This window comes from Equus przewalskii, chromosome 16 (assembly GCF_037783145.1).
Source record: "Equus przewalskii isolate Varuska chromosome 16, EquPr2, whole genome shotgun sequence".
In the NCBI taxonomy this organism is placed as follows: domain Eukaryota; kingdom Metazoa; phylum Chordata; class Mammalia; order Perissodactyla; family Equidae; genus Equus; species Equus przewalskii.
Genome location: NC_091846.1, coordinates 37,400,981 through 37,416,198, shown reverse-complemented (window position 1 = coordinate 37,416,198; position 15,218 = coordinate 37,400,981). Strand labels below are relative to the sequence as shown.

Here is a 15,218-nt window from a genome sequence, read left to right as displayed (position 1 = left end):
TGCTTTCCTTTGTTTATAAATGATTTAATTACATTTTCATCTTTTTACAATAGTAGTTTCATAATACTTATTAAATTGTATAATATGTCACAGTATGTTTATCATTGCAACAGGTATGTACTTCATATGTCAAAAATTTATTGCAGTCCTTTCTATTATACTTAGCAGACTACTGCTTTTTTTTCAAGAAAGAGTCAAATGGATTTTGATTTACCGTCATTTGAAATATTCAATCAACTATACAACTGCATAGAAATTTTGAGTTTGAGTTAAAACTAGTAGCTGTGTATTATTTATGATTTTGAAACTTCTGAAGTGAAATGTACAGTTTCTTACATTATGATCACTTTTTAATAAAGACTTGAAACACTTTTGATTTGTGCTTTGAGGAAAAACAATTTAAATATATTTTTTGATGAGTGTACTGACATTTCAAAGATGACATCTTAGGAAAGACTTTTCTTTCAAGTAATTTTTTAAATGACATATTTATATCTTCCACTTGAATGTGTCTCTGAAATGATCTCAAAATGTATTGAAATTAGGCCAAGACTATGATCATAACCTGACCAATCGTCTCCTGAAAAAATATCCAGAGCTCTCTCGCTCATTCACTAATATTTCATAATAATTATTTAAAGTGCTTATGATCTGAACATCGTATTCTGTTAAATGTTGAGGATAGAGTGGCAAATAAGGCAGGTATGACTAATTTTCTAACAAATTAAAATCACTTGAAATATTAAAGAAAACTTTCTTAGGAAGATCTCAATCTGCTTTGAAAAATTTATTTTACATGGAGAAGCCACAATATTAAAAGAAAGAAAGGAAAATAGCTATAGGAATCCAATGCCAGTCAGTAGGAGATGAGTTGCATAGATTCAAATATTCAGAGAATTATGGGACATAGATCCCACATAAATACGCAACTTTATTCTTCCCACTATTAGTATTAATTTATATTCTTTAAAGTAAATAACGTAAAATAATTTAATTTAGGGTAGGTTATTTTATGTTATTAGCACCTTGTGATATCTTACTAGAAACACTTTAAAAATGAGAAGAATCCACCAAATTTTGAATAATAAGCTTTATTTACTCATACTGCCATTATGATGGAGATTATGCCATCAAATTCTGCATAATATTTCAAATATTAAGCTAAGATTATAGTTGCTCTGATACTCAGCAAAATACAGGAAATTTCAAGGAATGTGCAGTATTTTAAATTTCCCAAGTGAGGCCAGTCAGCAGAAAACACACTAAACCAACAAAAGCAACAAAAAATAAATAATAGCCAATAAAACCAAAAACACACCAGCAGATGTCTTTAAAAGAGAACACGTTAGAAAATAAGCAGCCAGTATTCAAAAATACCATCTATTTCTGCTTAGATGGGGCTTTTAACAGTCGTGGAAATTCCTCTGGAAATGGTACAAGTAATCCTACAGGGATAACACTGGAAATGGTGTAGTTGGTGGGTCACAGAGAAACGATCCAATCATCTGGCCAACTTCAGGGACTATTTTTGTTTTGTTTTTTAAAGATTGGCACCTGAGCTAACAACTGTTGCCAATCTTCTTCTTTTTTTTCTTTTCTTTCTGCTTTTTCTCCCCCAATCCCCCCCAGTACATAGTTGTATATTTTAGTTGTGGGTCCTTCTAGTTGTGGTACATTGGATGCCACCTCAACATTGCCTGATGAGTGGTGCCATGTCCTCGCCCAGGATCCGAACCAGAGAAACCCTGGGCTGCGGTAGCGGAGCGGGCAAACTAAACCAGTGGGCCATGGGGCTGGCCCCTCAGGGACTATTAAAAGTAATTATCGGAATGTGGTTAGAGCATTATTTTTTACACAATTACATAGGGATACTTTAGTTTAGCTTGAAGTTACTTTTTTGTTCTTTCAGTGTGGCCTAATTCACTAAAACGGATGAATTCAGAAGACAAAGAAAGTAATTGAAAAGTGCAAATGTAATTCACCAGGTTGCGATAATATTTTGGCAGGCTAAATTTCACTCCCACAGTGATTTGAATGAAGAGCTCTAAGAGAAATTGTCTGGGTGCGAAACAACCCCAAACAAATTTTGTGAATGTATTAGTCAAGCAACATACTTGCAAAATGAAATTGACAAATTCAACGCACACCTATTCCCCAAGTATATTGGAAAGTAGAGTCTGTGAGTCATCTTTAAATGACTTATGAGATAGGGATTCCATCTATGTTTCCTATATTTTCCATTCTATGAAATATTTTAAGGCAATTCCACAAATGCAACAGATCTATACTGTATTTTTCTCAATATGTGAATCTTACGGTTGTTTTAACTACTCTTAAATATAATTGCTCTGGAGAAGCTCACAACAGCTCTTTTACAGAATAATATTTAAACAGGTCCTAAAAGAAGGATATTGTGAGGTGGTTTCACCATTAAGATATTTTCACAATGTGTAAAATATAGGTGAAAGTGTGGTTAGCAAAATCACCCGCTCTTTTACATAGCAAACGTGGCTCTTCATTCGCACCCCCATTCTGGATATGGATCACTAGGAATTAACAAACCCACTCCCCGTATCTGCAACATACACATTCCTCTATCCCTCCAACAACTCACTGATGTAATGCAATACGGTTAGGCAGCTACCCCCACCTGAGCAACACAAACAATGAGACTGGGGGACTTTTCTGTACTGTGCAGAATCCAACCAAGATCTTCCTTCTCAGGGGTTGTCAGAAACAAACGGAAAAACCAAGGTTCTGTCCCCAAATAATAAAGAAACACTGACATCAAAGAAGTGACAGCTCCTGGAATAGGCCCCTTCCCAACACATGCTGTGACCGAAAACACATCTGAACTCGAAGGGTGTGACCCAGAAAAGTGTAGCTCAAATGGCCTGTCATTCCTATCACCCTAAATAGGCGCCCCCCTGGGCTGATATTTATTCAGTCAGCACTGTTCATTTTGAAAATTCCAGCAATGATGAAATTTGGGTAAGAAGAGATGTGGCGACTACCAACAGACACAGAGCAATTCTAAAGCACAAGCTGGCCAATAGGCCACTGGGCAACAGTCTGGACTCAATTAGGAACTCTCTGGGTAAATGAAAGGTAGATCTCTATATTACTTATAGCTGTAAGACAGGAAGCCACCAGGCAGGGCCAAACAGGGTCTTGCACCATGGGGCAGAGTAACAGCAAGCCGGAACTGTAGGGAGCAGCTTATAAATAGGAAGTAGGGTGAGGTTAGCTAGGTTTTGCTAGCTCCCTGTAGTTTGTCTAATTTGAATAATTATACTTGCTCAGGGGCCTATGGTGCTATCCCTTGTTGCCTGGCACCTGGCCCGGGGGTAATCAAGGTGGGCACATAGTGACCCTGGGGTTTGAGAGTCCTATCAGAGAAGTGGTTGAGTGTGAGCTTCCCAGTTGTTGGAGAAGGGGAAATGACCAGCTTTCAGCCAGGGTCTCAAAACATTTTTTTAATTCCAGAGAAAACCCAATCTCTTGGAATCTCGGGAAATTTACAGGGGCAAGCATGGACTTCCTGGGATGAGAAACACCTGGGTACCCAAGGTACCACAGGCTTCTCGTCTTAGACTCGTTCTTAAGGAATCTGACTCACACCACCTATCAAGCAAACCCCAATACTGGTAAACAATTCTCTTCCCTCCCCTCAGAGTCACAGTGCTGCACGGCCTTGCCCCAGAGACCCTGCCAAGTGCAGGGGAATGGGCTCTGCACCAAAGGCTGTGCCAGGGAGGGGCTGTCCAAGGCTGGAACTGGGGAGTGAACTGCCCATGTGCAGGCCACAAATCTATATCCTTCCAGGAGCCAGAATGGACATATACTTGCAGTGATTTTATAGTCTCTCCTCAAGGAAAGACTTGGTGTTCCTTTATAATCAATGAGTTCTGTGTTTACAAACTGGCTGGGATCTGTAAACTGAGGAGGGATTGGGCACAGCAAACTTCTATAGGCTTGGAGAAAGCCCTGGGGCACACTATGGAATGACACACACAGGTTTTTCACTTGGGTGAAAATTTACAAGCTGTAAGGTGAATCTAACCTTTTATAGAATCATCTCCGACAGGTGTAGCTACAATCAAGTTGAGTTGAAGGCATGTGGTGAGGGCACTATAAGACTTTTGCTACAAGGACTTGCTTAGACCCATTGTAATGTAGGACAAAAGTAACAAAGAAATGAGTTGACAGGTGAATTTCTTTGTCCTTTATGAGATATTTGTATCCTTACACAGACATGGTTTTTATGACATAATTTTCACTGATGAATGTCTTTTCAGATCCCCTCCCCTCTGCATAAGTGATAATATGATGGGTGGTTTCTCTGGTAGCCTTGTTTGAATCTCTAATTGTCCTGGAACTTTCTCAGCACTGCTAATGCATCTCCTTCATTTATTCACAGTTAGTAGTTGTTTTTATTAATGTTATTGAGGAAGTGGTTTGGGAGGCCAGGTTTCCATCTGTTGTTACAGGTATTGGTGGGGAAGGAACCAGAAGGATTGAGGTATTGTTACAAAGTATGTATAAACTTTCCTCAGACCTCAGGAAGATAACAAGCTACGTTCATTTATGAAACATATGCCAAAATAGTAAACTATGAGATTTTTAATGTCAGTTTAATGGCCTTAAATTTTATAGTAACCCTAGGTTTTCTCACAATACCTGAGATGAGAGATGCTCGAGAAGTGCATACTGGATAAATGAACGAATAATATCCAGCTTTCTTTACACCCTTAGCTAACCTTGTCTTTCAACATTGCATTCTCCCAAACCCTTGCAAACTGCACTACCAAGTCTCCTGAGAACATCAGTGCTCCAAACTCCATTTCTCCAAGTTCATTGTCCTTTACCATTTTCAAATGCTTCCTGTTGAAAATTTCTTTGTTTTTGAAGGCTTTGATTAATTTTTTTCACAGAGTCTTCAGAGTCTTCTTTCCCTACCATAAACCTCCACCACATACTATACATCTTTCATGGAACTGATGGAGATGTTGTACCTTTAAATTATAGCTCTTTTTATATGTATTTGACATTGCCTATGTTTTTCTCTTGTTTTGCTTTTTGGTGGGACTCTTTTGGAGAATCTGTAGAGTATAAAAAGGATGATGGTAGTAAGTTTGGGAAATATTTTATAAATATAAAAATGTTATTTCTTTGACTATGGTGAGCAGGCTGTTATGCAACAAATCATTTGCTAAACACTGGGGATGCAACAGTAAGTCATACACAACCATTGTTCCCATGAAGCATACTCTAATGAGATAGACATATATGAAATGTACACTTACTCAAGCACTGGAGAGACAGTACTAAGTTTTATAAGTGAAAAGTATGAGGCATCATAAAAATTTATAAATGGAGACAAAGAAAGACTTCCTGATGAAGAGTCATTTAAATTAATGCTGGAAAACTGAGTAAAAATTGTTGTCTCAATCAATTCAGGCTGCTATAACAGAATAACACAACTGGTGCCTTATAAACATCAAAAATTGACTTCTCACAGTTCTGGAATGTGGGACATCTAAGATCAAGGATCTGGCAGATTCAGTGTCTAGTGAGGACTGGCTTCTTTATAAACAGCCATCTTCTTATTGTAACCTCACAGATGAAGAGGCAAGGGAGCTGTCTAAGGTACAATTGCTATCATGAGGGCTCTTCCTCATGACCTAACCACCTGCCAAGGGCCCCACCTCCTAACACAATTACATTAGGCATTAGGTTTCAACATATGAATTTTAGGGAGACACAAACCTTCAGACCATAGCAATTGCCAAGCAAAGGATTTTGTTGTTGAAGTTATTTTGTTTTGTATGGGACAATGATGGCTGAGTATGTTAATATAACATTTGGGAAGATGGAACTTAGCTCCTTGGAAGAAAAGGTAGAAGAAATTCTGGCTGGGGCATCGTGAGCTTAGGAGCGTTGGGGGGAAGCTAATCCATGGCTCCGTTGTGTAAAGGATTTTGGACGATGCTACAGATATTTCACATTCTAAGGTAATTATTTGTAAATTTTATCTAGAAATATGTCTATCACGACATTAGTACCATTGCAAAAATTAGGAAAAAAATTTCTAAAATTGAAAAATTAATGATTCAATGTATGTTACGTAATATGATAAAATATTACATTGCTGCTAATGTTGTTTATAAAATATTGAATGACATAAGCACTAAAGTTTAGTTGAAAAAACACTAAGAGACAAGCGTGTACACTATATAAACTTAACTACATAGCAATCATATATGTATAGGGAAGCACACATAGAAAAAAGGAAGTAGGTGGAACAATAAACACTGAATATTTTGAACTCATTTCATTTTTTATTTTCTTCTGTAGACTTTTTGTTTTCTAAGGTGAGTAATAAAAGTAATATTCTTATACTTTGTATTTTAGAGAGAACTTCCTGCATGTTTGTTAATATCACAATCAAGTATTTTTGGAATACACTATTTAACATATTTCCTAAGTAACTAAGACATCATGATGATCATATAGAGCCCTGGCCCTCAAGAAGATTCACTTCATCAGAGTACATGATTAATTCACATATAATTCATACGACAGGTACAAATGCATAAAGTAATTTCAAGAGGGCACTGAGAGGGAAGAGAAATATCGAAGTTTAGTAAAAGCACACTCAATAAATATAGAGAATATTAAACAAGTAAAGAAGTCAGAAGTAGGCTGAACACTCCCATGTTTTAAACAAGGAAACTAAGTCCTGGGATGGTTAAATTATTTGTACAAATCATAGCGGAGTGAGGAATAAAGTCACACTAGAAATAGTAGGGTCTTTGTTTTATTTAAGGACCCTAGGGTATTTGGCTAATACACCAGAACTGGAATTAAATTGCACATGTGGAATTTGCTCTGACCAATCATCTTATTTTCTGTTTCAGGTGATGCCAGGTCTAGAAATATTAGTAAATAGATGTCTTATTTCCCCATATGTGTCTTCTTTAACTCTACTACACTACACCAACAAAATCGTATTATTGCACAAAATAAACTTACAAAAGGCATATGCTGCCTTCCACACTAATTCCCATCATTTTAGGAGTTAAGAACACAAGTTATGTCTACATGTCAACTAGATTGCAGCAAAAGCATCAATTCTTTTGGCTATCTTCATTATGTTTTTTTTCTTTTTTCAAGATTGGCACCTGAGCTAACATCTGTCGTCAATCTTTTTCTTCTTCTTCTTCTTCTCCCCAAAGTCCCCCAGTACATAGTTGTATATTCTAGTTGTGCTGTGTGGGACGCCACCTCAGCATGGCTTGATGAGCTGTGCTAGGTCCGTGCCCAGGGTCCCAACCAGCAAAGCCCCGGATCGCAGAAGCAGAAAGCACAAGTTAACCACTGGGCCACGGGGCTGGCCCCTGGCTATCTTCATTATTGATAGCTGCTGTTGGGACTGAATCAATATTAATACAATCTACATCAACCATTAAAACAGCTTAAATGAGGAGATCGGTCATGCTGTGGAACAAACTTAATTTGCACATGTGACCATAGCATTAGACTAAATCTGTTAACTTTTAAAAACTAATAAATATTATATTTTCAATGTACATGTTTCTTTCTAGAGCTGCATAATCTTTTCATTGTTCTTTTTGTCCTGCCTCAAGGTTTTCCTCCTTTTAGGTACAGGAAGATCAAAGACTGAGATAATATATTTAAAGTAAAATTTCCTTTTTTTTAACCCTTTCAAAGAATATTTAATTTCTTTGTTAGTGTTCAGCAAATTTTCTTACATGATCGCTGCAACGTCAAATGAAAAATTAATTTTACAAAGCCTATATAAGCATTTAATTATAAATTTTATATAATTAAATTAAATGATTATATGAATTAAAATATATTAAATAATTCTCATTTGAATAAATGTTTCTACTGACACACTGTGAGCAGAATTTTTAAGTGCTATTGTTGAAATTAGGAACTGTATTGCTAGTGCTCATTGCATAAAACTTTTCTTTTTCAAAAGTTTATGTACGGCCAGTAAAGTTCAGATCTACTTCCTAACAGAGCATGTTTAGGTCCTCTCTACCTTATATAATTCCTTACTTGCACCTGTGTCTCCCCATTATTAAACCCCTCACTTATCCTTGCCTTTGGGAAACAGATTATTTTCTCTGGATAGACTGCCTAATAGTTTTTAAGAGCCCGATGATATCTTTGTCATAACCAATCACAAGATGTTGAGTTTAGAGTCAAATAAACTGACAATATAATGCAATGTGAAAAGTGACTTGACAGAAGTAAAGCTTCAGGGCCAAGGAAGAATAAGAAATACTCCCTAACGCGAAGAGTAGGGGATTAGTAACAGCTTTCTGAAGGAAAGGTCCTTCAATACAAGTCTTAAAGGCTAAGTAGAAGCTAAATAGGCAGCAGCTATTCAGGCAGGAAGAGCAAGCAGCAAGTTCAAGGGTGGAATTATGAGGCAGCATCTCTATATTTGTGACTAATAGAACTTCCTTCCATTTATTGAACTAAAATTGCTCTCCTCTTAGTCTCTGCTAATTGTTTTGAGTCTACTTCTTTAGGGCCTTAAAGACTTCAATTGATTTATTTTGTCAACTTCCTTGCTGAAATCCAGTTAAATCTGTCTCCTCGCCTTTCCTTAATATAAGAGTATATAAATTCTGCTGGTGATGAAAATGAGTCTAGTATAATTCGAACCAGGGCTAATTTATTAGGGTATGCTAATGATAAAAGAATAGGTAAACAGAATTTGTTTAATAAATATGAGAAGTAAATATATAATAAAATAAATGAGAGAAGAAGATTATAGTGCATAAAGGGGCAATAAAATGTATAGTGTAAGATTCCGACATGAAGCCCAATGGCATATTTACATTTTTGTCAAGTTCAAGAATGCTTACAATTCTAAAGGATATGGTTTACTGAAAGAAATGGGAAAAGTTGAAAATATTTAGGTGATGCAGCCACTGAAGCCACAGATAATTAAGGGGTGATCTAGGAACACATACAATCTCATAAGGCTAGAGGGTAGCGCTTCTGGCCTGAAGTCAGCACCCAAAGAATTTACTTAGAGAGGTGAGAACGAGAGAAGCAGAAAGCCTGATGGATGCGAGGCTGCTGAGTGACGCCAGGAGCACATGTGCCCCAGTGTGCCGGTTACAGCACTGCAGTAAAAAGTAGATCAGCAAAAATGTAGAAGCCATGGAATCAGAAATCTGAAGGAAGTCTCCTGACTCAGAAAGCAGAATTTGGAGGCAGAGAAGTAGAGCAAAGCATAGAAAAATGGAGGGAGTTAGGGGACACGTGATTGTATAGCGCATGAACCCTTTGAGTGTTATGGACATCGTACTGCAGCACGACAAGACAAGCTTCTTCTCAAAAAGGCTTAATTCCATAATATATATATGTATATATATATCAATGATGGGTCATGAGGGTAACATGCTAATGTACTACATTTAGATCAATGTATACCTTTGAACAGAGAAGCTGAGATGCAGTGTAATGAAACCATATGTTAGGGAAAAAAGTTATTTTGAGTTAAAATACACTACCCCTGAAAAGAACATTTCCTCCTGTGGCTCCTTGGTAGAATTGGTTTTGAGAGAATGTTGTCTCTTTCCATTGAGAAATAAAGGAGAGAATTATATCTTAAAATATACAGAATCTTAAAAGAATTGAAGTAGGGAAATATGTCTGGAAAAAAATAATTGGTAGTTAAAAAGGTATTGATAACATGACTGTCTTCTCTTTGTAGCTGTTATAGCAGGCCTCAGCAGCCCGAGACAATCATTTATATTTCCTTATTCTTTTCAACTAATAGCTGGAGTCTGCATTTACCAAACTTGTCAAGAAGTCCACATTGTCCTTCATGAGGCTTACTTATCCCCAAATCGTTCTAGAAATTCAGGGTTATTCAATCCAAAGGGTAAGTCCTTTCAAAGCCAGGAAGATTGGAACTGATAGGATCAACATTAATAGCACTGTTATTATTGCCACATAGCATTGACATTAAAAATTGGAGGCCTGGCCTGGGGGCACAGCAGTTAAGTGTGCACGTTCCGCTTTGGCGGCCCGGGGGTCACTGGTTCGGATCCTGGGTGCAGACATGGCACCGCTTGGCAAGCCATGCTGTGGTAGGTGTCCCATGTATAAAGTAGAGGAAGATGGGCATGGATATTAGCTCAGGGCCAGTCTTCCTCAGCAAAAAGAGGGGGATTAGCAGCAGTTAGCTCAGTGCTAATCTTACTCAAAAAAAAAAAAAATTGGTCACACAGTTCATTGGAAACTTATCTGATGCTCTGTTGAGCCTTCTCTGTTCTAGGCTTTAAGGCTCCAAAATGGTATTTCCTAGTATGATTTCAAGACTATAGCAATTTTAGTTTACATATGCTCACCTATCGTTCTCAAGATACAAACATGGACTGTTGGAACTTTCAACTTCAGGCACTGTCCCCCACCCCACCCCACCCCTGCACCCAAACTAAGATAAACAAAACAGGATTTTTGATAAGCTTGGGTTACCATTCCAGAATCCTGCTGCCATTATGTTGAATTACCCTGTGCATCCCTTTATGACAATGATTCTCAGTGGCTACTCTTCTAATTCACAGAATAATATTAACCTCCAAAAGCGAAGTTGTATTGGTTTATTTTCTGGAGGAGAATTCTTGAGACCTCTTTTTAATTTTTATCATCTGCTCATTAGAAACCAATGCAAGTATTTTGGCGAAGAGATTTTTTTTCAGACCACATCTGTTCCTGTGCTCTTTTCCCCTTGCTTATTATAAATGAGTAAAATGGAACATTGAACATCAGGACCGATCGGGCATAATCATATAATCAATTTAATTTTTGGTCACAGAGTGGTTTTTTTTTTAACTCATAAAGGAAAAATGAAAATAATTCTTCCCCTTTCTCGATAGGAAACTGGAGCAGGTCCCATAATTTTTTGGTCTCGTTCAGTTAGCCAAAATTCCTATGGTCACTGCAAATTACAGAGCACATAGTCAATTGAATAATTAAAACTCTGGTCCAAGATCTTTAATCAGCACTTCAGTCTTCAATCAATAAGAAGTTTTCTTCTCTCCCCTAGTCAGGCTTATTGCATGTGGGAGCCAGACTTCACAGAATGTATGGGGTTGCTTCTCATTTTTCACTCACTTCTTCTCCACCTGCTAACTGTTGTCTCTGACTCTTCTGGGTGTGATAGAGAGTAGAGAAAGAGCAGAAGTAAGAGGAGAGGGGAAATTTGTGCCTGGCTCGCTCTGTGAGCTAGGTAGATGCTTAATACGGACTTTTTCTCTTGGGCGATTTTGTGGGTCCTCTGAGACATCCACCCTGTGTTCCTGTGGTTGCACATCCCTTGTTGAAGGCTCTGCCTCTGCTTTGGATGCTTTGGTCCCCCTCATCCTCTGGTTTTCCAGTGTTTACTTACATATAGACTTTTCTGCTGTGGTGCATTATGCCAGAGCAACTCTATCCTGATACTTGCAGAGGCTTCTATGTTAAAAATCACATAACATTAACGCATTCTTACACACATATGCATCACTAATAAAAAGCATGATTAATAAAAAGGTTGATTCTTCTCATAATGTAGAATCTGTTCTGAGATTACAGGACATCAGTTCTTCAGGTCACAGAAACAGTGCCATATTTGTGAAGTTCTGCCTGACTTGGCTCTTTGTTGCATAGACTGGATTCTCTAAGTCCTGCCCCATACATTTAACTTGCTCAGTCTGTGTTTGATTCCTAGTTGGATCCTCAAATCTTATAAGGGCCACAAGCCCCAATTTTTTTCCAGTTGCTTTGTCACTCCACTCCCTCCTCTCTTTACGCTCTTCCCCCAGTCCAGCAGTTCTTAATTCTCACTACACACTGGGATTGCCTGGGGAGATTTTTAAAACTACTGCAGCTCATGTTCCCTCCACTCCATGGATGTACTTAATAGTGCTGGGGAGGACCCTGACATAAATATATTTCTAGATGCTCTTGTGATCCCATGTGCATCCAAGGTATTAACTACTGCTCTGCTCAGTCCCCATGGTTCCTGGTTTTATTCCGACTCAGCATTTGCTTTCCTGCTTCATAGTGAGCACCACCTGCTTTTCGCAAACAAATTAACCCCAAGCCGTATTTCTCAAAAATTTCAGATTAGTAGAAATCAGGCTATCTATCAATCTATGTCTCTATTGAGAGAGAATTGCGTGATTACAATAATAACAATTTTGAAAAATAACCAGATTCAAATCATTGCTCTATATTCCCCTCATTCCGCCTTATTTAAGTATTTATTAAACTAATTCTTTCCATATGTTATGAGCCGAATTGTGGCCCCCTAGCCCCCCAAATTCATATGTCGACCTGCTAATTTCCATTTCCTCAGAATGTGACTGAATTTGGAGGTAAGGTCTTTAAAGAGGTAATTAAGGTTAAATGAGGTCACTGAGTGGGCCCTAATTCAATATGACTGGTGTCCTGATGAAAAGAAGTGATTAAGACATAGACACACACAGGGGAAAACCATGTGAAGACGCTAAAGGAAGATGGCCATTTGCAAGTCAAGGAGAGAGGCCGTAGAGTGCAACTTACCCTGCAAACACTGGATCTTGGACTTTGAGACTCCAGAACTGTGAGAAAATAAATTTCTGTTGTTTAAGCCATTCAGTCTGTAGTGTTTTGTGATGGCTGTCCTAACAAATTAATACACCATACATCTCAAATACCACTGATCTAATTCAGGCCTTAATAATTTCCGACCAAGACTATTGCATTCACCTCCCAATTATAATAGTAGCATGCATGCTTCCAATCCATTCTCTAAATGCAGTCAGAGCAATCTGTCTAAAATAGAACTAAGACTATGCCATCCCTATTAAACTTTTCAAATGACCTATCTCCCTGTTCATATATTGCTATCTTGACTTTTAAATTTATTTTCTAATACCCAAATGTTTCTATTTCCATATACCTAGATCTTTTTTCTTTTCTCCACTCAATGTATCTTAAGCCTTCTACAAATAATAATCCCTTCAATATTTTAAAATTTAAACTTATTTAAGATTCATCTCAGGAAAACTTCATAGAACATCTCTAATCACTCTATATAATGATCCTAGTTGAGTCAATATATTTGCTGTGGTACTAAAATATCCTGTGCATAAATCAACTGTTACATGTATTTCATTATATTAAAGTGATACGTTTATATGTCTATCTTTACTTAAAGAGTATAAAATTCTTAAGAGATCAACTATTTCTTATTCTTCTTTATAGTTCCAAGTTCTAATGCAGTATTTAAAGTGAAATCACTTAATATTTGTTGAAGAAACACTGCACATGCTTGTATGGGTCTATGTTCACTAAATAATAGCACAGATTACCAACATCCTTGACCTCTGAAAGATAATGCAACCTCAAGGTGACTGCTTAAAAATTCTAATTAAAGTTTATTTTGACAGCATATGTCCTTTATTGACAATTTCTTTAAAGGACAGTTTATGCTTTTTAATAGATCTTGAGTTCATCAAAAGAAATAAGATCATGGATGTATCTTGCATGGTGTGTGAACCCTGTGAAATTGTCTGAAAAGTTTAGCGTGTCCTGCTTTCGGTTAAGTGCTCTTAGTGAACAGGTGTACAGTTTTCTTCCAGTTGTCAGGTTTTTTGACTCAAAAATTTTACAAACTGTACATTATGTATACAGTTCTTATATTTACATCAAGCCAACAGTAACTAGTGATATAAACCACACTATCTTGAATCTTCCTTTGATTTTTCAGTTCTCCTCTTTCACTGAGGAGTACTGCCTTCAAACAAAAAAAAACATAACAAAACTACATCAGCACAATCCTTTTGAAAGCATTTTTTGCGAGGGAGTTTTAGTGAGAATGCTGCTTATTACAACAGGCTCCCATGATGCTTCCCATATGAAAAATGTCTTGTATGAACCCCACTATTCAGCAAATATTTGTTTCCTAGAGACTAGGCACTTTGCTTTATATCAAAAATATGTTGGTAAATAAGACAGAGTTTCTGCTCTTTTGAAACCAAAATTCTAGAGAAAAGGAGACATGCAAACAAGTAACAACATCTAAGAGGATAATACACAAACATTTGAAGTAAGAAGAGATAGTGACTGAACAATACCCTCTATTGGGTAGCAAAGAGAGTACCTCGAAGCAGATGACATTTAAGCTGAGACCTGAATAGCAAGAAGGAGATAGACATATAAATGTTAGAGAAAGATCACTATATGGAGCCGCTAGTAAAAACTCACTAACATGGAAAGGAATTGACACATCCCGGAACCAGATAAAAGACTAGAATGTCTGGAGCTTGGTGGGAAGAGAAAAGAGTAGCAGATAATGTAATCTTGGAGGTTGACGGAGACAGGGTCAGACTGGACATTGTAGACCTTGGTAAAGAGTTTAGACGTCATTGTAAATGAAATGGAAAACCAAGAGAGGATTTTCAATAAGAGGCAATGACAAGATCTGATTTCTACTTTTAATAGAACTCATTGGTTTTTCTGTGAATAATAGGTTTTATACAAGCAATAGTAGAAGGAAAGAGAACATTGAGGAAGCAATTGAAGCATATCTAGTTAGAGGTGACAGTGATTTGAAATTGAATGGCAGATGTGGAAAATAAGTGGTTTGATTCAAGACATATTTTATAAGTGGCACTGATTGAACTTGCTGATGAATAGGGCATGTGATATAAGGTGAAGAAAGGAATCAAGAAACACTCCTAGATTTTGCATGGGCATCTGGGTGATTTCTGATGCCATTTAACAAGATGTGAAAGACTGGGCCAGGAGTAGGTCGACTTGAAGTGTAGACATCCAAGTGAAAATGTAAAGCAGCCATTTGCACATATGGGCCTTGAACTTAGCGGAGATATACAGATGGCATACAAACCAAAAAGCCTGGTCCTTTAGAAAAACATGTTCATAGAGAAGAAAAGGAATGGGTGACAGAGTTATGAATTATTCCAAAGTTTAAAGGTCAAGAAAAAGGGAAGGAACTAGCCAAGGACAGTGGGATGGAGCAAAGAGTGAGGTTGGGGAGTGTGGTGTCACTAAAAAACAGAGAAAACTATGTTTAAATAATGAGAAATTGATCACCTGTGTAAGGCCAATAAAAAGAAGGCAACATGGGATTTAGAAACATCGAGGTCACGTGTCTCCTTCTCTTTAAGAAAAATATT

General features: G+C 37.3%; 1 long non-coding RNA gene across 8 annotated transcripts in view; it reads right to left on the bottom strand.

Moving 5' to 3' along the window:
• The window catches only part of LOC139076470 (uncharacterized), a 110,446-nt gene that overhangs the window by 84,329 nt on the left and 10,899 nt on the right, over positions 1 to 15,218 (bottom strand). The window contains exon 3 of one of the 8 annotated variants that reach the window (XR_011528113.1): positions 12,601 to 12,638. The exons of the other annotated variants lie outside the window; for them this stretch is intronic. This is a non-coding gene — a long non-coding RNA (uncharacterized lncRNA). The remainder of the gene's footprint in view (positions 1 to 12,600; positions 12,639 to 15,218) is intronic. 8 annotated transcript variants of the gene reach the window in all.